The sequence below is a fragment of the Onychomys torridus genome, chromosome 11 (genome assembly GCF_903995425.1).
Source record: "Onychomys torridus chromosome 11, mOncTor1.1, whole genome shotgun sequence".
Taxonomy (NCBI): domain Eukaryota; kingdom Metazoa; phylum Chordata; class Mammalia; order Rodentia; family Cricetidae; genus Onychomys; species Onychomys torridus.
Window position 1 is genome coordinate 11,552,046 of NC_050453.1, and position 26,378 is coordinate 11,578,423.

At 42.5% G+C, this 26,378-nt stretch overlaps 1 protein-coding gene across 1 annotated transcript in view; it reads right to left on the reverse strand.

Annotated features, from left to right (window-relative positions):
* Positions 1-19,270: 19,270 nt before the first annotated feature.
* Positions 19,271-26,378, reverse strand: part of Dusp10 (dual specificity phosphatase 10) — an 82,172-nt gene continuing 75,064 nt past the window's right edge. The window contains exon 5 of the transcript XR_004946233.1: positions 19,271-19,289. The gene's annotated coding sequence lies outside the window, so the exon portion shown is untranslated. The remainder of the gene's footprint in view (positions 19,290-26,378) is intronic.

A 26,378-nucleotide genomic window follows, 5' to 3' on the forward strand; every position in this document is an offset into this window, starting at 1 on the left:
ATACTATGAACCAGGCAGAGCCAAGTTCGCACCCCGGGAGTGCTGTTTCTTGGTGTGTGACCTTGGAGAGCACTTCAGCTCTGTAACCTGGTATCTCCTCTGTAAGAGTTGGGCACCTCATCTACCCCAAGCCAACCACAGCAAAGGTTCTAAGGGGACTTTATTTGGTATGGGGGAACCATCAGTGCAGCCATCATTTTTAGGTCTGTTACAAGAAGAGTTTTCTATAAATGGATTTAAATTTTAAGTCTTTCTTTCACAAAATCCTCTAATGGCAAATAATCACATTAAGTTCCTTCAATGTCACTGTATTAGTTACTTTTCTCCTTACTGTGATAACATACCTGATGTAAGCCACAGGAGGGGAGGGAGGGAGGGAGGGAGGAGGGAGGGGAGAGGGGGGAGGTTTTTGGCTCACAGTTCAAGAGTACAGTCCATTGTGGCAGGAGTAGGAGTTGGCCGGTCACACTGCCTCCGCAGCCAGGAAGCAGAGAGATGAATGCTGATGTTCAGCTCACTTTCTTCCTTTATTCACCTGGGACCTGATCGTGGGATGCTGCTGGTCAGATTTAGAGTGGGTCCCCTCACCTCAATGAACCCAATCTAGAAAAGCCTGTTCAGTACGCCCAAGGTTCCTAAATGATCGTAGACCACAGGGAGGTGACAGTGTTAACTATCAGAGTCACCGGGTGAGCCTATCACTAACTTCCCAGAATCTTCTCTAGCCTTTGCCCAAGCCCTCACCTCTCTCTTCCCTCTCAGCCAGTGTCTTACTTTACTCCTTATTTGCATTACAAACAAACTGAGTGTTTGAAAATCAAACAAGTTCAAACTGGTCCTCCAACCTCTGCGCATACATTTGCTCTGGTCTTTGAATCAGATTTAATTTTGTGAACAAAAGAGAAGCCATTGGCACATGAAGGTCAGAGCTGAATGTGAACTCCACCCCTGCCCCCATCCATTTGGTTTTGCTACACAAACCTGGTAATCTGCTATGTTATCTCATGTCCTTCTCTGTAGGGGTCTTGCTTCATGCGATTTCCAAGGTGAACAGACACACTCTTTGTCTTCTGACGCTTCTCCATACCCAATCCCAACCCTACAAACAAAAAGTGTCAGCAAAGTGTATTTAGAGAGAAAATGATAGTTCATGTGTGAAAAGTACATATTTTCTTCCTTATAAATATGAGTTCCAAATAGGATTCTAACCACAAATGATCATTTTCTAGCAGTAGAAAATAATTATAAAATATGTAAAATTTGGGGTACCTCCTAATGAATTCTCAGAGTTGAATGGGGTTTGAATATCATTTACCAAGTTCTTGACTCAACCTATCTATGAGCTCACCAAAAGGAAACTAAAATATCCATTCCACATTTTGTGAGAAAAACAGAACTCATTAAAAGAATGTATACCTTAAATCAATGAATACCTTAAATCATTTTGAGCCTATGCTCACTTGCCTATGGATAAATGGGTTAGGCCTCTCTGCAAGTGATGACCTCAAACCACCCCCAAGGGGGCCAGGGCTGGCTTTGTCTATGGAGACTCCTAACTCTGGGGTCTAATACAAGAAGGCCTGCTTCACCAACCAGCTGAGGGCCATTTTCTCTGCTTCAGCATCTCTGGGCCATAGAGGGAATTCTCTAACACCTGCCATTTCCTTCCGTTCATTCTCAGGGCAAGAGACAGAGCTGATTGGCTTTCATGTGATCCTCATACTTCAGTACATTTTAAATTTAGTTCATCCCACTAATCATAGTATTAATAATAACACTTCTGCAAATGTCACTCTAATAGTGGGTGGGGTGTGTTTTCTACAGCATCAAGCATTGCATCCCTGTGTTGTAATCCATTTCTACCAGGAGCACAAAGCCTGTGGGCAGCATTCCATCTCAGTGAGAGATGCTCAGACCAGCAGAAGATCTAAGTGTCATGTCTATAAAATTCCCATAGTCCTGGCTTCTCCAAGAAGATAAAGTTTAAATTAAGGCATGATGAAAAGATAATCGTGGCCCCAGAAGGCTCAAGGAAGGTGTATCAACATCTCAGAAAGGAAAGTATCAAGGGCCCTAAGGCAGGAAAGAGCTGGAGCACATGGAGAATGGCAAAGACCAGTCCATAGATCAGGGACAGGGCAGATGACTGGAGGCAAGTACCATAGAGAGCACATCATTGGTAGAGAGCACATCAATGGTAGGGAGCACATCAATGGTAGGGAGCACATCAATGGTGATCAGACACACTTTCTGAGGTGACACTCTGGTCACTGCAGAACATAGGTTAGGATGAGCATGGAACCTATTTTAGGTATGCACAAGATGGCTTTGAGGTGATTAGAGTAAGAGAAAGAACCAGAAATGACCCAAGGGAAGGTGGTGTTGAAAATAGCTTCTGGGGATGTAAGGCTTTATGTGTCTCCTGATTGCCACACTGATAACAGAACCTCTCTGCCGAGTGTGATGGACAATACCCACTGGTCCTCAGATGGCTCCCAGATGGGCAAGAATATAAAGTGCTTAAGTGTGCTGGGAAAGCAGACAGGTAAAGCATTGGCTGGGGGATATAGGGTAGTCAATGGGGGATTGTGTTGGTATGGGGACATACACATTAATGTGAGGGATGTGTATGTGTGCATATAGATGCAAAGGTCAGAGGTCAACTTTGGGTATCCACCCTCATTAACTTTTAAGACACGATCTTTCAGTGGAACCTGAGGCTCACTAATTTGACTAGATTGGCTGATCAGGAAGCCCTAGATATCCTCCTACCTCTGTCTCTGCAGCACAGGGATTAAAACTCTGCTCTTTACATGGGTGCTGGGGATCAAACTCCAGGCCTCGAGCTACATGATAGCACTTTACCAACTGGACCATCTTCCCAGCCCCAGAAAATTGTCTCTTGTGGCCCTAGAAAAATGATCAGACCCTGAGTATTTACAAAGGGTTAGTTTACAGTTTGGGTGGGAGGTATGATGCCAGTTCTGGCAAGGGCTTATTTGATGGTATCATCTCATGGTAGATGACATCATGGCTGGCATCTGTGCAAGAGAAAGAAATCCCATGAAGAGACAAGAAGCAAGAGAAGGGGTGGAGTCAGGCTTATTATTTTAGAAACAACTCTCTAGAAAAAAACTAACCGAGGGTCCTGGGAAAATCACCAAACCTCTTTTATGGGTGATATCCTTTGTGTTCCACTAGGCCCCATCTCTTAGGTCCCACCACTTCTTCACATCATCATAGCAGATCATAGGGAACAAGCCATATCAGAACTAAGGCATTGGTGGGCCTGGTATTTAAGCATGAAATAACCATGCAGAAATGGAGATTGTGGTGCTGTCAATGTGTAGTAGCTCCCCCCCACCAAAAGAAGGGACAAGCTTGGCACACACCCATTGAAAGCAACAGTCAATCCTTCTGCTGCTTCTCATTGGCCTAGTTAGTCCCAATAAGCCCAATGTGTATAAGAAAAAATAAATATCCTGCAGAAGGTTGGGTCTTTTGTTAAACCGAGGGTTATCTATCCAAAATTTCCCAGCCATACACCTAGGTACTTAAGTTTTACACATCAATAAAAATTCTTGCTAAATTCTTACCATTTAGACAATGGAGGAAATGTGACTTGGGCATTTAGAAAGTGCTTGGATGTGTGTAGTAGAGAGAGGCAGGCAGAGAAGTAGGGAGGGGGAGAGGAGAGAAGGCATAGAAGCTATGGCACAGTGTCCAACCACAGAGGCTTTGTGTGTAACAGATGAAGTCATTTGTTTGTAATTGCTTAAAAGAGATGTTTACCCGAGGAGCTGATAGCCATGCTCAGACGCCAGCCTGACCTTCACGTGTTTGCTTAGACAAGTGGCTGTGGTCAGTACCACATGGTGCTGGAGCAAGGGTCCTCGTGAGTCCCTTACCCTGCCCCTCTGAGTGGGACACCTGCTTTCTTCAGATGCCTTGTCCACTCTCAGAGCAGTCCCCTGAATTTCTTGGACTTTCTGAGGGAAACAGTGAGACACTGGCCATTTGAGATCAGATAAGACACTGGTCCAAATTCTGGGTTCATTGAGACTGAATGAAGGATGAGGGGCATTGATGCAGGACCACCCTTCTCTGGAAATCTAGACAGCACACCATTTAAAAAAAAAAATCTTTCTTCTGCATAGAAATTAAATACTTTTATATCCAATTCTTATGATTTCTCTAGAGAAGTATGTTCATATCAAAATCCAGTCTAGCATCACAGTAAACATTATCTTTCACTGAAAGCAAAACCTTGGAGCTACATTCTAGATTGTCTCTGAAAAGGCCAATGATGAACCCTAGAAAAGATCTTGACCATCTCATAAGCTCGGGCATGTCTTTCAATCACTTGGACATATATGGTACATTAGACCAGGCCACATGTGGCCTGTGTCTTCATCAACAGCCACAATTAGACACCCATCGGGACATCAGCTGTCACCCATATTTCCAGGGTCAGCAGATCTCTAGTCTGATTGCTGGGATTCTGGATTCACTAGACCCTTTCCAGGTTGCCCCTGCCTTTCCTCTCTGAGATATGTCAAGCTTCTCCAAAACTAGACATGTCTCCTCTCAGTGGAACAGACCCCACACTGTGTGTCTTCATTTTAGTGAGATATATATGAACCTTGGGTTCTAACAAATAAACCTCATACCCCCTTCCTTGTCAGTAGGAAAACACCCTTGCATGGCCCTTCCACCTCCTGCCCTTCACCAGAAGGTGAAAGTCAATCATCAAAATAACTCAGGGCCTTAAAATTGGAACAAGTCACTTCATCTTTGGAGATAAATTACAGAGCATTGACTGCTACCTGCAGCAAAGCCCCTGCCACCAAGGGAGGAATGTTCTGTCCTTTAAAACACATTGATTTACTTTGAATTGATAGGACACAATAGCTCTTAGAATGCTCAGCCACCACACTTTGTCCTTTGGCGCTGCAACATCTAAGTACTTGAACAATGCCTTGAGAGAAGCCTTATGTGACAGCAAACTTCCCAGAACAGCTGGTTTTACAGACACTGTGCGTCTTTAATCTCCTTTTGAAAACATACAACATGTTCTGGAAAGAAGCACAAGCAATTGTGACAATAGGTAGATGTCCATAATAAAGCAATTCTTTTGACTCTCCATGAGAAAGGAAGGGAACATTGTAATAGGTTATTGCTAAAACACACCCTGCCCCCAAAAGAAATGTTCCCTTAGAATTAGCTGTGATAATGGAGATAAAAGCATGTGGCCCGAAAGCTGTCTTTTCTCTGCCTCTCTCCTTGTCTCCCCAGCCTCAGGGGATTGCTGCTTTCCAACTCCACCACAGAACAAAGACCACAAAAGAGATTCACGGAAATTCCAGAGGTGTGGAAAATGCCAGAAGATAACTCTTACCCCCAGTGTTTTAATTAGTCATTTTAGAAATCATACGCTAACTTGTTCTGTTTGATTTATTGTTGATGGATTTTGTCAGTCTGCATTATTTCTTAGGATCTCACTACGCAGCCCTGCCTTGTCTAGAACTTGCTCTGTAGACCAGGCTGGCCTTGAACTCATGGAACTCTGCTTGCCTCCTGAGTGCTGGGATTTTCCAACCACACCAAGCACTCTCATTTGTATTTTTTGAGTGTTTGGTTTTTCATCGATTGGTCATTTGCACTGTCTGGTCTTGTCTTTGTACCTCACTGTATTAGTTATATTTCTGCTGCTGTGATGAAATATCCCAACAAAGGAATAAACACATGAATCCCTGACTGCTGGCTTCTTTGCTGTTTGTGCTTGGTCAGCTTCCTTTGATCTTACAGAGTTCAGGAAGTAGCCCATGAAATGGCGCCATCCATTGTGGGCTGGGTCTTCCTATATCAAATAGCATCAAGACAACCCCCCACCCAGACATGCACACAGGCCAACCTGATCTGGACAGTTCCTCCGCTGAAGCTCTCTTCTCAAGTGATTCTAGGTTGTGGCAGGCTGACAGTGAAAAACTAATCAAATCACTTACCATTTCCCTTTATTGTTTTCCCACTAAGTAAAACCACCATCTCCCGTGAGAGTTTGGGGTTGAAGTGGAGGAAACAAAAGAACTCAGAGCTTCAGACAAGCCTTGACTCAAGCAAATGAAATGTGTTTAGCTATCAGTTCTGACAGACAAATATTTACCTGCTTGTAAAAGAATCAGCAATCACGGATGTAGTACAGTCTGTGGATACAATGAAGACTCAGCAGAGGGGAATTAACGGTATTTGCTATGTGACTAGGCCAAGGGCAAGAACCTGGTGCATTTTCCATAGATGTTAAATGAAAGGGCATAAAATAGATGTGGACTCAACTCCACATCTATTCTAGGTTTTATAAAAAATTCTAAGGAAAATAGGAGAGACGAGCACTGGTAAAGAATACATATCTCAACTCAAACGCCGTTGATTGGCATAGCAGACAACAGGATTAGAGAAGAGAAAATCAAATAAAAGTCACAGGTATTGTAATGGGACAGAAAGCGAGAACTTTTATGTAGATTATGTTATTCTATGTGCAGAAGAGCAAACCAAATTATAGTAAACAATACAAAATGGCTAAAAATCACACTACGGCTCTCAGTTAAGTGATTATTTTCCATATGTATCTTCCTTTGGTCCTCCTAAATGCATCACTTTTCTTTCCTCTTGATTGTTTCACAGAGAATGTTCGAGATTTGGGGTTTTCTAGAAAAAAAAAACTCTACGAGTCTTCCATAAATTTTCCCACATCTCATCAAGTTGACATTGTACTGCCAATGCAACTGAATCCATGAAAACAAGTGTAATAGAATGGTGGGAAATTAAGAGGATATACACAATGGCCAATGGGTGAAAGTGCTTAAGTTTCATACCTGGGATCTCACTCGGTGGAAGGAGAGTTGACCTCTGTCATACACACACACACACACCACACACACACACACACACACACACACACACACCATGGTACATACATGTGCATATACACACAAAACAAATTAAGAATATGTATCAATAAGAAGGTCAAGGTGATGAACCAGGCAATCACTTTAACAGACCAGGAAAGGCCTCTTGATTCAACTCCACATTTCAGATTTGTTCAGATTAGTTACAAAATCACAAAGCATACCTGAGAACAAAGGCTTCCCTGAAGACGCAACTAGGCACTCACAGAAGAATAGGTGAGCTAGGCTTAGTGCTGGAACTTAGCATCATGTAGACAAACTGTAGAGGTACATTAAAGGACAGTAGGACTGTGGCACTATAGCATCACAGTGGCCGGGTGGCCTTTGTGACGTGGCTGTCATTGCACACCCTTGATTATAGCTGTTCACATTTGCATTCATTCTCTTGAAAAGCAAGCATTGTTGCTAGATGGCATTTAAACTGTTTTCAGAAACCTTCCTCTATAATTTAACGGTCAGACAAAGTCATTTTGGATGCAGAAATACATGGAAATCGACCATCAGGGCAGCACATTTGTATTAGCTGTACATCTCTTCATTGGACAGAGAATCACAGCTCTACATTTCTTGCATTGCAGTTGCCAAGTACTTTTCCTGGACCTCGGAAAGGAATACATCCCCAAGTAGATGGAGCCCTGTCACATTTTGTTCCTGCTGTGCATGAAAAAAGATTATCATCACACACTAAGCAGTGTTATTGAAGAAAGGAGAAATGACCACATTTCTTGAAACAGACAGAAGAAATTTCAAAGCAGTAAGAGCTAGGATGTCTCATCCATGCATAATGCAAGACTATTGTCAAAGCATCAGATATCAATTGAACTAAACTTCCCTCATGATTTCGAACAGACACTGCCAAAGGTCGAGTTCCATGCTGTCAAGTCTGAAATAAAATTAAAACATGAGTTTGTCAAATAAGAAATAAAAGAGTATCAGTGTGTGGGTTTGGGGGATTTTTTGTTTGTTTGTTTTTACATCCCTTTAAATGATACGGGGAATGCTACAGGGTGTGTATAAAGGAAGGTGTAGAGGAAGATGATGGGCTCATGACACAGCAGGCACAACCCCTTCTGTATAATGCTTTGCTTAAATATTTCTAGCCAAATTTACAGATATTTAGTTATAAACCACAAAATGGCCACTGGGAATGAAGCATCCCCCAAAGATGTCATAACAGGATTGCACAGCTAAGTGCATGAACTGTGGCTTAGTGCTGGAACTCGCTGAGCATTCTGGTGAAAAGGATGCACCTGAGAGTCTTAAAGGCCAAATAGGCACATCCTAGAACCAAGAAAAGATGGCAACCAAGACATGAAGGGAACTCTGCCCATTTGCCTAGTGGCTTCTCCACGGCAAGGTGCCTGCCATGCACATGATTAAAACAGCAGCTGAGCCCCTGAGACTACACAAAGTTCGCAGTAACAACATTCAGAGATGACACAGGCTGCATCCAGCTGTTTAAAGTGCAGTATGTTTCTGGCTGCAATCCTCTCTGCCTAGCACGGAGCTTGGTGCTTACTCAACACTGCAGAAAGATTTCTGAACTGAAATGTCATAAGATCCTTATAGTTTCCTCATCGTCCCATAGAATGTTGAACACATGGATGGTCCCCAATACATTCCTTGTACGGTGGCCCAAAGGCCAAAAGTTTGCATGAGATCAGCCCCAGGATCTCCTGCCAGTGTATGCGCATGTTTTTCTTCTTCCTGTTGCCTGCTTTGCCCATCACACAGTGGTGTCCTCTGGGGCCTTTAATGATGCTGTGCCTTCTCAAGAGTCCAGGCTGCCTCTCATTCAGTTTGGGTTCCTCCATGTCATCTCAGCCAGATCTCTGAGCACAGAAGGCTTTGGGGACTTCTGATCATTTCATTTACTTTCTGTTGAATCTGTAACATTTCCGTGCAGTGAAAACAAATCATCATTTGGTAGAAAATTCTTTTAAGCCATCTTGGTTTTAGCAAAGGCCAAACAGTGCAGCTCTGCATTTTGCTAGGTAGTTAAACTGAAGCACTTATACTGCTAGAAAGTATCTGAGACCTGAATTAAAAATATACGGCAAGGTTGGGGTGAAGGCTCAGTGGTGAGGAGTACCTGCTGTTTTTTCAGGAGACTGGAGTTCAGTTGCCAGCACCTATGATGGGCAGTTTACAATGCCTGTAACTCCAGCTCCAGAGGATCGGGGGACCTCTTCTGGCCTCTGTAAATACACACGTGCAAATACACACACACACACACACAGAGAGAGAGAGAAAGAGAGAAAGAGAGAGACAGAGAGACAGAGAGAGAGAGAACAAATCTTTAAAAAATATCCAAGAGTTATTATATTTTGAGTGAGGAATTTGTAGTCAAGCTGACTGATATTGAAAACACTGACTAGATGCAGAAGAGAAAGTGGAAAGACAAAAGACAGAAAAGAGACAGTCGGGCAGATTGAATGCTTCGTGTAGACTTGTGCTTTAGGACCAAGAAAATATACAGCTTACTTAACAATGATGTAGGGGAAAACCCACAATACAAACAAACAAATAAAAACAAAGCAGAACACCTTCTTCCTTGCTTTCTGGATTTACTTTCCTATTATTTAAGACTACTGGGGATGTCTTTGTTTTAGAGAACATTCTATTTCACAGCTAAGATTGATTACAAGCTTGTGCCGGCCAAGGAAAGACATTGAATATTGTCACCCCAATTTACCATGTCACTAATTTGGCAACAGGGAGATTATTCTTAATGGATTGAAAGAAAAATACCATTTGTTTCCCTGTGTGTAACGAAAGCCAATATTTCATGCTTCTTAAATTTCTAAGCTATCATGTCACAGGCTGCAAGAGCTGGCAGGGACATGAAGACATGCCTGTAGTCAAATCCCTCATTTCATAGAGAAGGAAAAGAACAAAGTAAATTGACTAACTCCAGACCTTACAAGCTGCCAGAGAAGCCAAAACTAGAAGCCGACTTCTGACTTTATACAGCTCCCTTTCCGGGACATGTTTATGGATCACATGACAGTTACCAAAGATACCCTTCTTGCCCATTGGACTACAGGCCGGTGTCAGTAAAGTCCAGGAATGCCTGGGACCCCTCCTCTTTGGACAGATTCTCACATTTTTTAACTACAAGGCAAGTATATGAAGGTAGATTTTGATTGGAGGAATTTGCACTTAAACCTAAGAGATCAAAACTCTTAACATGGCTGCCTGAGAAAGACAATTATAGGAAAGCAAACTGAGAGACAGTGGGTGCCTCTTTCCACTTCTCAGGTGAGGAAACAGACACACAGACACACAGACATGCAGACACACAACAACAACAACAACAACAAAACTGACAAAACCTCATGGCCACAGACAAAGTAATTTGAGGTAAATACTTCTCTGTGCTGGGCTGCATTCTGCAACATGGTGCCTGTGTGACTCTGTAGCATGCTGGAGACTTAGCTAGGCCTCTAGCCCAATCAATAAATAATGCAGAGGTGAGAGATTGATGTCTCGGCAGCTCTACCAAGACCTATTAAAAGGAACCTGAGTTCCCTTTGGAATTGCAGTTCTCTTAGCTCTGCCAAGAGGTTTTTATTTTATTTGTTCTTGCAGTTTGGACGGCCTCCTCCATTGGCTATGGGATGCATTTGATTATGTCATTTCATTTGTCCTTTCCCAGCCTGTTTCTGTGATTGAAGTGGGTTGGAAATGGATCCAGGACTTGCTGCCTGAATGGGAATAAAGAGAGTTTCTCAACAACCATGTTTCCAATACTTCCATTGGGAGGGTCCTCCTCAGAACTTCCAACTTCTGGTTTTGTCCTAACCATACTCATTCCATAATTTCCTGTAGTACCAGACAATACCACCAAAGTTGGCTGCAGGCACTTTTCAAACTTAACTCTCTCTCTCTCTCTCTCTCTCTCTCTCTCTCTCTCTCTCTCTCTCTCTCTCTCTGTGTGTGTGTGTGTGTGTGTGTGTGTGTGTGTGTGTGTGTGTTTCACATTTGTGTGCATGTCAAGAAAGGGTGCATGTGGAGGCCAATGTAAGATGTCTTCCTCTGCTGCCTTTCACGCCATTTTTTATAATTTTTTTTCCTTTTACATACCAACCCCTGTACCCCTTCCCTCCTCTTCTCCCACCCACCCACCTCCCCTCCATCCCACCCCCATCCTCTCCTCAGAGAGGGTAAGGCCTCCCTTGGGGAGTCAACAAAGTCTGGCATACTAAGTTGAGGCAGGACCTAGACTCTCTCTCCTGTGTCAAGGCTGAGCAAGGAATTCCACCCTAGGGAATGTGTTCCAAAAATCCATTTTATGACCCTGGGATAAGTCCTGTTCCCACTACCAAGGGCTCCCCAAACAGATCTAGCCACATAACTATCACCCACATTCAGAGGGTCTAGTTCAGTCCCATGCTTGTTCCCCAGCTGACAGTCCACAGTCCATGAGCTCCCACCAGGTTGGGTCAGCTATCTCTGTGGTTTTCCCCATCATGACCTTGACTTCACTTGCTCCTGTGATCCCGCCTCCCTCTCTTCATCTGAAGTCTAGGAACTCAACCCAGTGCTTGGTTGTGGATCACTGTATTTGCTTCCATCAGTTTTTTGGATGTAGGATCTATGATGATAATTAGGGTGGTCACTAATCTGATTATAGGGGAAGGTAAGTTCAGGCACCCTCTCCATTATCGCTAGGAGTCTAGCTGGTGCCATCCTTGTGGGCTCCTGACCTTTTCCTTAACAGAGATTCTGTCCTCTCAAAGGACTTTTTCACTTACGTCTTGTTGACATAAAACTAACCAGCACACTCACTGAACTTGAGGCTTACCTATTTGGCTGGACTGGCTGGTTAGCAATCTCTAGGGATCCACCTGCCTCTGCTTCTTTGGCCTTAGAGTTACAGGTGGATGCCACCACACTCCACTTTTGTACATGGATGCTGGGGTGTGAGTTAGGATCCTCTTGCTTATACAATAAGCACATTACTAACTGAGACTTTCTCAGCCTCAAAACTTAACTCTTGAGGGGGAAAGAGTGCCTGCTATTTACAGTAGTTGACATCAGTGCCAACACCACAAAATGGTTCAGCATACCCACTGCAAGGCTTTTCTGCACAACTCATGTGCATCCGGCGAATTGAGGAGCCAGACCATGAGCTGATGAACTGTGGCTTGGAAGGGCTGAAGATGTTCCTCATCAGCTTCCTTTATATACAAGGACAGCCCACTGATCAAAGTTTGAAATTAAGGAGAGGCATGCCCACTAACTAAATTATTATATGCATGGAATATGCCTTCATAAGCTTCCAGAACATTTTAATGTGATCTCCAAAATGACATACTATGATCTGCACAGTTCTCTGTGCAGCAACACTGATAATCACAGCAACCTACCCCCTGTAATTCAAGACAGCCTGCCCTTGGCAGGAGACAGCAGCCATGTTTCCAGTTACATGAGGGGACGAGAGAGGCTTTGCCGCACAAGCTGGGAAATGGTAGCCTTCTGCCGGGCATGCTACAGCCATGGTTACTTTCAGGTCCAGGGATAGAGAACATATCTGCTTCTGGCAGACCCAGCACTGCTTGCATGTCTTCCTACTCACAGCCTCCTGAGAATGATGCTGCTGTATTTTCTTCAGAGATCATATCCTTTCACAATCCTGGAAGCATCCTGGTTCCTCCATGAATGAAGGCTTGCTCACAGACCAATGAGCAGTCATCCATTGGATTCTGGTCCATGGTTCTGCAGAGAAGGGAACACACCACTCCTGAGCCAATGGCAGGGAAGCCACACATCATGGAGTTAGAAGATCCTGGTCCATGCGGAATGATGAGATGCTTCTAGAGAGAACCAAGAGCATAGTGGTAGTGCTTTGGCTTGTAACTCTCCACCACATGTTAGCAAAAGGAGGGTAAATTGCTCAGGTTTTCACAGCCATTCTCATACCAGCTCCAACTTTCTTTCTGAACAGGCTGGAGATCAGAACTGTTGGGCTAGCTTGCTTTGTGAGGTATCTGTGTGTATGTTTGGAGCTAGGGGATTGCTCTCTTGTTCTGTAACTGCATAGTCCCCCGCCTCACCCACCCCAGTGTGGGGGTTACAGGTATGTGACACCATCCCTGGCTAACATTATTTTTAAGATCAGTGTGGCTCTGAAGATTGCTTACCCTTGGGGCTCTGTAACTCTCACAGGGAAGTCAAGATTTGTATTAAGGAGGATAATCGAGAATATTGAATGACCACATGCCAAGTTGAATGATTGCAGCAATATATTCTAAAACAGTTTGGGAAAGAGAAATTCACTGAGTATTTTTTTAGTGGATTATTTTTCAGCAAGGTTAACATACAAAAAGAAACTCGATTGGTTCTTTGAGGGTGGGCTGGGCACACGACACTAAGAGTGGAGACTCCAGCCTTCAGTGGGTAAAGGATGAAGAGGTGAATGATTGGTCTGTGGCAGGGCTAAGCTAGCCACACGTCTCTGCCAAGCCCAGTTCCAAAAGTGGCAAAAAGGCTACCAAGACAAGAAGACAAGCCAAGAGAGTCTGGAGTGAGCACCCAAGAGACACTTAACACAATTGGATTTCCCTTCTGTGGTGCCGAGAGTTTCCTACAGAAGCTGAAAAGCCAGTGTCTACCTGTTGTCTTCTCTTTGTGGCATATGAAAAGAGAAGCATTTTTCAGTTCAGAGTCTGTGAAACTGCTGCATCCGGCCCATCCGTCTTGCAGTTTTACCAGGCAGCAATAGCTATTAGCTTTGCTGGGCACTATTCTGAACTATAACAACATTTTAAGAGGAGCAATGGTGTCCCAGAAGAGGCAGATTAGCACAGGAGCTTCAGAGGGAGGCAGATGGAAGTCTGAATCCTAACTCAGCTAATGACCAGCTTGGAAACCTTGAGGAAGAACCTGAGGTTCTCTAAGTCTTGATTTCCTGGACAGTTGTCTGGAATTTTGGCCTGCAGATATGGTGGGACATTAGATTACTGAGTACGAGTGTACCTGTCACATGGCAGCTACTCAGTAAATAGGGACTATTGTTATTCCTACCTTTTTTTCCTCTCGTTTTTATTAGCTCTTTGAGAATTTCATACAATGTGTTTTGATCATATTCACCACTCCCCCAACTTCTGCCATATCCACACTCCATTCCCTACCCACCCAACTTTGTGTCTTCTTTTTTTTATTGTGGTAGTTTTTGTCTTTATTTTTTTAACCCATCAGATACAACATGTGCTACCCATATACTCTTGGGTGTGTGACCTTCTGCTGGAGCCCACTTGACATACCAGGGCCCACATTCTTAAAGAACCCTACTCCCCCTCCCCAGCACCTGTCAGATGCCAATAGCACCAATAACCTCAGTTAGGGATAAGACTTCATGCTCACCTCCCTGTCCATACTGGGATTTGTCTGCCTTGAGCTTGAGTGTGCAGGTCTTCTGCATGCTATCACAATTGCTGTGAATTCATGTGTGCAGTGACCTGTTCGTGTCCAGAAGACACTGTTTCCTTGTGGTCATCCACTGTCTCTATCGGTCAGTCTTTCCACAGAAGACACTGTTTGCTTGTGGTCATCTACTACTAGATAGACAATTTTTCCTCCTCCTCTTCGGCAATGATCTCTGTTCCTTGGGAAGAGAGGGTGTGACACAGATGTCCCACCCATGGCTGACATTCCACAGTCTTATATTCTCTGAACCAGTTGTGGGTCTCTGTGTTAACTGCCAGCTTATCTCATTCTGTAATATCTTGGAGTTCCTTCTTATTTATGTGAAGCAGAGGTGGGGTATGTCATCATAATCTTTAATTATTTTTTCTTTATTTTCAATTGTTTTCCATTTTAAAAAATCCTAGTACATCCAAATTATTCCTAAAGTTCACCCTTGAACTTCAGAGCCTACATGTTATCCAATGATGCCAAAGGGTTATAAATAGACCAAACCCAGATCATAAAAACATAAGATGTGGGATGTGAGAACTACAAAAATCAAGACCTGCCCAATCTAGAGACTACAAAATAAGCAAATAATTTAGTCATTTTATTATCCCAACAGAACAACCAGCTGGAATGATGAAATTATCAATTTAGAAACAAATTGTATTAGAATCCTGTCACTACTTCAATATGGGATGACCAGAAAATTCTAAGTGGTCAAATAAGCCAAGTTGGGAACAGTAACTCTGGTTAAAAGCCCATGCCTGGGGAGATCATAGGCCCTACAATAGAACCTGCTAAATGGCCATGCTATCAAATTGTCTTCTAAATGTTTATATTTATACCCATGAGCTGCTCTGACCTCTGTCAGAGAAGCTTCTTTTTGAAATGAGCAGCAGTCAATGGTGAGATGCATACATAATTGGTCAAGAAGAACAGAGTGTGTACTCAGTTCTAAAATGGACATCTGTATTAACCCCTCCATCACCATCAGGACCAGAGGCTCAGAGAACATCACGGAAGAAGAGGAGAGAATGCAGTAAGAGCCAGAGAATGGGGCAGAGTGCTGTGAAACACTATCTTCGGAACATGGCATTGCTGTTGCACTATCGTGCTTGCAGTAAATGTGGTTAGCTGCACAAACCCAACACAAGAGTCCAGTAGAGATGGGGCAAATGACCTTAGGCCCCACCCTTTACTGAAGAGCTACTGGTAGTGTAATTGCCAGGGGAAGGAGAATCATTCTTCTTTGAAGACGTGGCCCCTGGTCCATTTCTGATGCTCAAGTGGAATGGCCCCACACCCATGGGCAGCTCATGTGGTCAGCAGTAGCCAGTGAAACTGGGATATCTAAAATATAAAAACAAAACAAAGACATGAGGTTGGGGGATTATGTTGGAGCAGATAAGGGGAAAGCTGGATGGGGAAAATGAGTTGGAAGAATTGTTCATTATTTCACTGTATGAAATTCTCAAAACTAAAGGACAGGATTATAGATCAAATAGCTTCTCCAGAGCTCATATTCCTTACATCTGTTCGGTGTGAACCTTATGAGAACGGTGATCATTTGGTGGGAACAAATAATGCCTGGGAGGAGGGATGGTTATGCAACTTAGGTGACATGAAGCCCTGGCTGGCCTGGAACTCACTCTGTAGATTAGACTGCCCTGAACTCACAGAGATCTTGCATCTGCCTCCTGGGTGCTGGGATTAAAGGTGTGCGTCACTACACTGAGATGAATGTTTTAATATGAAAAAATTCAGCAGTAATTTTGTCTGGAAAAGATCTCAGAAAACACAATGATATCTAAACCAATCTTATAATCTAAAAAGTGGTAAATAACAATGGAAAGTATTAACCATATAAAAATTATGGCATTTTATTGTGTAAAAATGTTCAATATGATGTTCTGAAAGAGCATCACATGATAAAAGATGTCATACCTGTTGTAGTTCATTTTTTCTCCTTTCTGGAGGGCCTGCTACCCAGCTCCCAAATAAATCACACACAGAAGCTTATTTTTAATTATGAATGCCCCAGCCTTAGCTTGGCTTAGTTTCTATCCAGCTTTCCTTAAACTAACCCATCTATCTTTTGCCTCTGGGATTTTCCCGTTCTCTAACTTCTGTATTTCTTATTCTTACTCCGTGGCTCGCTGTCTAGCTGGGTGGCTGACCCCTAGAGTCCTCCTCCTTCTCTAGCTTCTGGAGCTCAGACCCTCCTCTCAGATTTTTACTTCGATATATCTCTGCCTGCCAGCCATGCCTATCCTTTCTCCTGCTTTGATGTTGGCCAGTTCTTTATTAGACCATCAGGTGTTAGGCACAGTAACACAGGTTCACAGAGCTAAACAAATGCAGCATAAGCAAAAGTAACACACCTTAAAATAATATTCCACTACATGTACCCAAAGTCAATAGAGTTACTGGAGGTGTGGGCGTCAGAAGCTGAAACCCACAGAAAAGCATCAATCCACACACTAAACAAAATTGTTCAGAAGTTTAAGGAGAATACATTAAAGCGCACATGTAGCTAACCCATGAAAGTAAAAACAAAGGCTCAAAGTTGCCAGTCAAAGAAGATCAAGTGCATTACCAGTCAGGAAAACGTATAAAAAGTAAAGCTAAGATCATATTTTATAAAAACAGCCAATAATTTTAAACTGTAAATGCTGTAGGAAATTTCCCACCAGATTTAACATTCTGTGGTAAGAGAGGTATCTCCTCAGTTTTAGCCACCACCTTGCTGGAATATATAAACTAAGTTCTAGAGGGGGACTTAGGTTCTTATTTAGTGTTCATGAAATGAACAATGGACACAGCTCACAATTCTGCCCCAATCACTGTGTTCTCAGCAGATGGGAATTCACTCAAGAGGAGAGGGCTGTTAGCCCCATTTCATAGGTGTGCATCCAAAGCCCAGGGAAACTTAGTCAGCAAGTGGCAGAGCTAGAACTTGAACCCAGGTCAGCTGCTGCAAGGGCTTCTGTAGCTAATGAATGGCTTGAAGAGGGGAGTGGTACAATTAGTATTTAAAACAACAAAACAAACAAAAAAAAGGGGAAGGAACTATACACATAGAAATGAAAATATTAAGGAAAGTGCACACTCAAAAGGGCTCATTTCCCCACATCCAAGTGGAGAGAGAAGAAAACGAATAATTTATGTTAAAGGTCCACCACATTAGAGTATACTGGTATGAATATGGAGAAATTAGAGGTATGAAAGTTGGCACAGATCAGTGTCAATAATGAAAATTTGGGGTCAAAAACAAAATGCCAAAGTGTAAATATAATGTTTTCATTTTGTTAGAAAAAAATTATCAAGACTGTGGGCATGTGTGTGGGCATGTATGTGCATGTGTGTATTTGTGTGTGTGTGTCTGTCTGTGTGTGTGTGTCTGTGTGTATGTGTGTGTTTGACATCATATGATTCACTTAGGAGAGAAACAGTTTGAGGTGGTTAGCTATCATGTGTCCCTAGGGGACTATGGATGAGTACTATACCAAAAGAATTGGTAGAATGAAGGAAAAATAAAACAAAAATGAGAAAAGTAAAGATCACATTTTAAAAGATTTACTTTCATTTTTATTTGTGTGCATCAATGAGTGTGTGTGTGTGTGTGTGTGTGTGTGTGTGTGTGCATATGTGTGCATGTGCCAAGGAGTCCAGAAGAGGGCACCTGGTCCCCTGAAACTAGAGTTTTGGGCCATTGTGAAGCACCCAATGGTGCTCCGGGCAGAGAGAAAAGACAGAGCAGCAGTGAAGAGTTTTCAGCTCTCAGCTATTGCTCTGACCTCTTGTCTTTTAACTCTTCAATTGGCTCTGTGTTTCTTATTTAACAAGGCCATTACATCTACAACCAAATGTGGGTGGGTGCTGGAAACAAACCAGGGTCCCCTGAAATAGCACCAGGAGCTCACAACTGCTGAACGATCTCTCTAGCCCAAGACCATACTTTTAAAAATGTATGTGATCCAACTTACAGACTTATATAAAATTATGTATGATAAAAATATATTTAACCTTAACTCTCCTTTTAGTGAGTTTGTTTTCTGTTGTTCAGTTTAGTCAATAGTTAGTGGATTTTTGATACTAGTCTTTTACTAATATTTGGCTGTAAATATTCTAATGTGATTGTTGCTCTTTTGTTAATGTCGGATTATGGAGTGATGGAAGCTTAAACTTTGATGAGGCTCTGGTGTTTATTTTTTCTCTTTCATGTTTAATTAAGAAAGACATGCCCATCCCCCGTGTGGATTCACCTCTGTTTGCTTATCAACATCTGTAGTTTTTAATTTTCCTTTTATGTTTATACCTACAATTCATTTCCAGTTAATTTTCATGTAGGAGTTGAGGACTAAACAGACATTTGTTTATAAGTTCTTAGTCAGTGGAGAAGTATACTTTAATATCACAAGGAAATACACTACAAGGCAGCCAAGATAGCTAAGATATAAAGGACTGCCATATGCTGGTGAGCTGTTTAACAAATGGAGTTCATATCTGTTGTTGATGGGAATAGAAAACATGTTAATAACTTTGAAAAATGATTTTGATATGGTGATGGTTGGTTACAGTTGTTGGCTTGACTGGGTCTGGAAGCAACTGAAAGGCAAGCTGCTGGGCAAGTTGTGAGGAAGACCCTCCACAAATGCGGGTGACACCTTCTGGTGGCAGTCCACATGAAGGTCGATCGAAGAAGACAACTGATTAGTTTTCCTGCTTACCTCCTCTCTTCTGGCAAATTCGCCTACCTGATGTTGCCGCTGCTGCATTCCTTCAGTGATTAGAACCAGATTCCTCAGGCTTCCAACATGGACTGAACCCTCCAGACCTTCAGTATCAGACTGGGATTATGAGACATCTATCCTTGTAGATTGAGCAAATACTGGATTCTGGGACTGCCTAGAATGAAGACAGACATGTTGAACTGCCCACACTGTGTTGAGTAAGCCAAACTAATAAATTCCCTTGTTAATATATATTCAAATTATCAATCCTATTTTTCTGGAGGACCTTAATACAAGTTGCTATAATTCACTGAGTGACCATCAAGCATGAATCCTAGCAACTGCACATCCAATTATTTATGTAAACCAAATGCAAAGGTAATCTCACACCAAGACTCATGATTAAATCTGTCATCATTATCTATATATGCTTTCAACTAAAATTAAACCAAACATCTGTCAACAAATGGATGGACTCTTTAATAAAAGATGAAACTGTGGTAAACCTATCATACTATTTAATAATACAATGTAAAGTCCTGTTCCAGATACATAAACACACACATTTTGTTCTATTTGTATGAAATAAGGGAAGGAGCTGATTTTGAAGTTCAGTGGGTACTTTGAGGGATGATGGAAACACCCAACATCATAACTAGGATGATGGTGCGGCTGGATACATTAGTCACACTCACTGACATCTAGTCTAAGAAAATCATACTTCAGTCAGCCAAAATAAAAAGGGAAGATAATTGAATCAGTTTAAGAAATACAATACATAAATAAAATCAAGCTCTTGGCAAAGGAAGGCTCGTCATGAGAATGCTGTGTGGTCAGTATGGTCTCATGGGATTCTGTGTTTCTTGCCAAATGACTCCAAGCCACTGATTCAAAGTTCCTTTCAAATGAACTCAAGTAATTGTGTATTGTCGGCAAAAAGGAGACTCTGCCACTCCTCCAAAATGTGAGCTCCATTTATCTCCTGGTCATTTGTTATAGACTGCCAATGCACTCTTGGGCAAAGGCCTGTGGGAACTTGATGATATATTTTCCCTGTAAGCTGGGTGCTGATTTGCACCTTCATAGACAGCTGTGGGCGACTGCTATAGACCTAACACGTCCTAATGAATCCTATCATTAGTAGGAGTGGTCCTTTATTAAGAATGTATGAGACTGTAGGTGGCCGTGGAAGCTCAGCCATCCTCACTCCCAGTAATCTGCAGCAAGGGGACTCAGGTTAGATGAAGGACAGTGAGCAGGAGTCATGCCTTCCAGTAGCCTCAGGGCCTTGGTGTAAACACTGCAGTTCCCACTTTTCCCCCATCAAATGAAGGCATCTAAGACAGAGGCCTGGGAGCTGGTTTTGTCTAAAGAGCAACACCAAGCACCCCCATAGAGTCAGGATGAACAATCACCATCATAGAGAAAAAGGGAGGAGACAGACAGGTTTAAAAACCTACACCCAGTAACATGATTTCAAAAGAGAAGGAAGAATGTACCTCAGACCCCATAAGGAAAAAGATAAAGAAATAAACACATGAAACCCGAGCATTTTCTCCCCTAGTTTGTGCACACAGCCTTGCAGGTACTGTGAAGAGCTCTCGGACCAGCTCTGCCCTAATGGGCACTGCCTCACAATACTTCCTGAGTGTGATGCATCCAGATGCCATAGAAAGGCCACCAGTGTTCCTTGGTGTTCTGTTTACTTCTTCCCATCATTCTCTCCACCTTCTCCGAGTCAGTTCTTGCACCTGTCTTACCCACTTCTGCCTTACAGTCACCTCCTTCACCTACCATCATTGCCTGCCCTGGTAAACCATATATTCATTTTTCAGGACCTGGTTTGCACCCCATTTCTAAGGTTTCATAGATAGAATGCCTGCTTTGGGTCACCTTGAGGTTTTACACCTCAGAGCACTTTCTCTGGAATACAGCACCTGTCCTTAGGGAGCCTATAAGAAATTCTGGGCTTTAGGCTCCACCTAATCCAGATCTGCTATGAGAGTCTGCATTTCAACATGATCCCAGGTGACTAAGAGCTCAGAAAGTTTGAGGGTCTTTGGGATCTCACTGGCAAACAATTTCAAAAGAAGTAACACATTCCTGGGATGAGCTTTGTGTTTCTTAGCTTATGGTGGCTAGTAGGGCCATTGTTGCCCCATTATAGGGCAACTCCATTTTAATTTTTTAATGTATGTGAATAGATGTATTATAGAAAGCTTATAGGCTGTTTCCAATGTTCCTCATTTCCCTTCAGAACTTTAAGGTAAGAATCTATTGCTGAAGACACCCATATTTGAGTCATAAGAACATGGAGAAATCAAGCAGGTACAGACCAGGAAACTTCATTGCTACTGGAGAAGAAAAGTAATCATTAATCATACCCAGATACTAACCCTGTAAACTACGATGACTGGCCTGGAAAGATGTGCCTACTGGTGCAATAGTGGTATGAACATTATAGGAGTAACCAATCACTTTCTAATTGGATTTAAGGCCTGCTCCACAAGATGAAACACATACCTGGCACTGTTATTGGGGAAAAACAAATCAAAACTATGGTTAGACAGATCATAGGCTCTCAGCGAGAAGCTACTACTATTTTTCTTCTAGATGTACATAGCATTGAACCAACCCCCAATGGTTTATCATATATCCTTAGATTAAGGCACCTCTCAACTATCATCCTCTGTTTACAATAACTGATGGTCAACACAGGGACCTGGCCAAGGTGCAGAGGATAGGATAGCATAATGTTCATACCTAAAAGGAACAAACACATCACACCCCTCCTCACAACATTAGAAACCCTACCGTACCTAAGACTGTTGGAGCGGGAGGATGAATATGATCAGAACTCATTGTATGAAATTCTCAAAGAACTAATAAAAAAATAAACCTAGTGAGTGAATGTTTTCCTAAGCCACTGAAATCTTGCCAGAAGTAAACAGGACAAGAAGAACTACTGGCCTCCCCTCTAGACCACAGGGCATTTGTTTGGGCTACTTTGGGAGGTCACACCCCAGAGGCAATTTGTTAGAAGTCACAAGTTCAAAGGGCAGTGAGATGAAGTGAGTCTTCTATTCCTACCTTATACCTGTGGTAAGGTACAGATGACACACAGCAGAACAGAAGAGAAAGTCTTTTTAAAACATAGGGCTGGAGGTGAGGTTCAGTTGGTAGAGTGCTTGCCTAGCCTGAGCAAGTACTAGGGTTGGATTCCCAGTACTATATGGTGTCTTGTGCTTATGATCTCAGCACTTACAGTGTGAAGACAGGAACATGAAAATTTCAAAGTCATCCTCAGTTACATATTAAGTTCCAGGCCACCCTAGAATACAGGAGACTCTAACTTAAAAAAAAAGAGAAAGAAAGAGGGAAAAGAAAGAAAAGAAAGAAAGAAAGAAAGAAGGAAGGAAGGAAGGGAGAACATCATTTAATACCTTATGTACATGTATGAAAATGTCATAATCAAATTCATTATTGTGTATAATTAATATGTACTAATAAAACTTAAAAATCAAGGTAAAATCGAGGGATGATGAGATGGTTTAACCACCAAGAGCACTTGCCACAAACCTGATGATCTGAGTGTGATCTCCTGAAATCCACATGATCAAAGGAGAGAATTATTCCTTCAAGTTGGCCTCTAGCCTCTGGCATGCCATGTCATAAACAAACAAATAAATAAACAAATAAAATAAAATGAACATATAACTCACAGCAAAAACCCCTTGGTTTTAGATGAATAACCTGGGAGTGTCTGTCCATGAAGTCACAGAGTCGCGTAACCATCATTGCTGTCTAAATCTCTCCAGCTCCCTTTCCTGACTCCTGGAAACCATTCATGTGCTTTGTGTCTTAAGGGATTTGTCTGTTCTGGATATTTCCTGCAAGTGGAACCATCTCTCCAGCTCTATTTTTCTGTATTTATGAAAGACAGATACAAGGAAAAGTTAAGAACAAAGTGAGAAAAAAAGACAGAAGTATATTTTAGAGTTGAGCATGCCTACAATTCCATGGCATGCAAGTTTTCACATTCACACACATGCATATAGTACACATGTGTAAATACTAACAAATAAGTGAAAATGCTTTAGAACTTTGAAAATGAGCTTCAAGTAAATATGTGAGTTTATATGTTCTGAAGAGTGGGCTGGACCCTGGCTGCTGCCTGTGTTCAGGTGGGTCACAAGGACCTGAAGGAAGGCCCAGATAGGAACAGATGAGCTCCCATCATCAAGAAGGATCACAAGCAATAGCTCTGTTTTCCACCCCGACTTCCCTTCCTTTGCCACCTTATTGCTTGAAAATAACCCTTGCAGTCGTACCACCAGTAGGATTGTCCTCTAATTGGCCCGGAGCCTGTCCTTCCATGCCTCTGCTTCTGGTAATTGGATTTAGTGGCTTCGCCTTTAAAAACACAACCAATTTCTCAAGATTTCAGAGCTCTGTTTGCCACTGTCTGGTGGCCTTTTTAACACCTAGTCTTTATAGTAGGCAGAAAGTCTCAAACAAATGAGAATGCTCACAGGAAAATCTTATTTTCAACAATTAATGAAGCCTCTCAGAGTCCCAGAGTGAAGAAATGTGGACTGAATGACTTGATCTTGGATAAAGAGATTGGTGAAATGTCCATTCTGGCATCTCTTATTAAAGCAAAATATTTGTAAATTGCTGTGGTGTGCTGTCTCAGTAATACATGTGTCTAAACTATAGATATTGAGACAGGAAGCCACCCACTGAAGGGAACCACAGACCGTGACATCATGAGAGTAAGGAAGGGTACCGTGCCAGGCTATGCACCTGTTGTCATAAATTGAGGTTAATTCACAGTCAGGAACCAGAAAGCCACAACTTGGTTTAGTGAAGAATTAAAAAAAAAAAAACAGTAATAGAATCTGGGGGTACAGCTCAATGGTCAAGTGCTTGCTTGGATGTGCAAGGCCCTGGGTTCCAGCACCAGAACTGAAGAAAATAAAGAAGAAAAAAGGAGAACAGCAATAGCCATGTTTTGTGCTGCACACTCCTAATTCCAGCACTCATGAGACTGAGTTAGGAGGGCTCCAGGTTTGGGGCCAGCCTAGGTTATACAGCGAGACTGTGTGGAGAGAGAGAGAGAGAGAGGAAGGAAGGAAGGAAGGAGGGAAGGAAGGAGGGAGGGAGGGAGGGAGGAAGGAAGAAAAGAAAGAAAGAAAGAAAGGAAGGAAGGAAGGAAGGAAGGAAGGAAGGAAGGAAGGAAGGAAGGAAGGAAGGAAGAAAGAAAGAGAAAAGAAGGAAAGAAGAAAAGAAAGAAAGAGAAATCAAGACAATTGGGGCTGGAGAGAGGGCTCAGTGGTTAAAAGTAGCTGATGCTCTTTCAAACAACCTGAGTTCACTGCCCAGCACCCATGATGGCTTTCAACCACCTGTAACTCCAGTTCCAGAGGAGCAGCTGCTGTCTTTTGGTCTCCATGGATACCTGCACACAGTTGGCATATGCACACAGGCGCGCGCGCACACGCGCACACACACACACACACACACACACACACACACACACACACACACATAAATATTAAAAAGAAAAGGCAAAGCTGCATCACTCCTTTCTCCAAGAAAGTACTGATGCTAATCATGAGCTTAATTATGTAGTAAGTCCTTTGATGAGTAGAGCATTATGGACTAACAAATAAAGCCACCCAAATGCTACACACTATTTTCTCTGTAGACAGGGGCTCAGGGGCATGTACAGTCAACAAGAAATACACAAACTTTATACACTGGTGATGGTTATATTGCCAGCCAATGGTAAAAGAGCAACTTGAAAGAAGCAGGAGAACTGCTTGGAAGAGAAGAGTAAAGAGGCGGTGTAGCCAAAGGGGGTGATAATTAGGGGCTTGCAACGAGCTTTCAATTTGAAAGATACCCCAGGAATAGTCATATTTGTGAAAAATAACAGAAATTCCTTAATCCTTAACAATGCATCATGATTAGTAAACAGCAGCAGTTTAAAATCATTTCAAGTGGCCATTAAAACTACTAACTCCAGAAATACTTTTGATATTATGTTAAGCAAGAGACCTAATTACAAAAGTGTATAAGCAACATGGCGGCTATTGGCTCTATAAAGATCTTAGAATACAGATTAGGGAATAAACCATGGTACTGGACATAAAGAGTAAGGTTTTTTTTTTTTTCTAGTTTTCTACTTCAAATGTTATGTTTTGTGGACATATATGATGTTTGCTATCAAATCCTTCATCTTGCTAAGGCTTAAGAAGTTTCCCATACCATTCTTCTCTTGCAGGATGGAAAACATGACCTCTCTTTCTACAGGCTTCTGGGAGACTGGGGACTTGTTCATAACAACTCCACCAGGCAGCTGCCAGAGTAAACGAGCAAAGCAGAACCAACAGCAATGCCTGCCGAGCTGACTGAAGAGTCTGAGCACTCACTGATGCCCATAGATGTATAATTTGTCCTCAAGAGTGCTAAGTCTGTCTCAAGATATGCAGTCCTCTTGGTATAATAGACATAATTTGTCTAATTCTTCTTCGACCCACAAGCTCTAAAATTGAGATTTAACTGCTAGGAATCATTACCGCGTTGGTTGCTTTCCACTGCCATCACCAAATCCCTGACATAGACGACTGGAAAAGAAAAAGAGTTCTTTTGGCTTGTGTTTTCCGAATGTTTCATCCATGCTTATTTGTACGAGTGCCCTATGTGAAAACATCATGGCAGCTTACTTTACTACTGAGTGGGAAACAGGTACCCCAGAGATCTACCTCTTTCAATTAGGTCCTATGTTCTGAAGTTTCCAGAACCCTCAAAATAGTGCCACTAGCTAGGGGCCAAGTGTTCAACACATGAGCCCTGAGAGGGCACCTCATACTGAAACTGCACCAGTCACTCCAGTCCAAAGCAGAGTGTGTAAGTGAAAGATGCAGGAGGTTCCTGGTCTTTTACGTTTCTGCACAATGAGGGCAGCCTCAGACTCCTACCAGTTTGGAAGCTCCTCTTTCTGTTATAGGAAATATGATAAAACATCTGTGCTGACAGCGGGGCTTCTAAAGAAGCTCAAAGATATAAATCTTAATATGGGGTAGGTAGAGGGGGTGGGAAGAAAGGAAGGAGGGGTCCCTAACCACAGCCTTGGTGGAGATTCCCTGGTGTCCTCAAAATTAACTCTCCACTTTGCATGTGGAGCCTCCCTATGAAGAGCAGATGCTTGTAAGCAGCTGTCTCCAATGAGCTTGTGAATAAGCTTGCAGACCCAGTC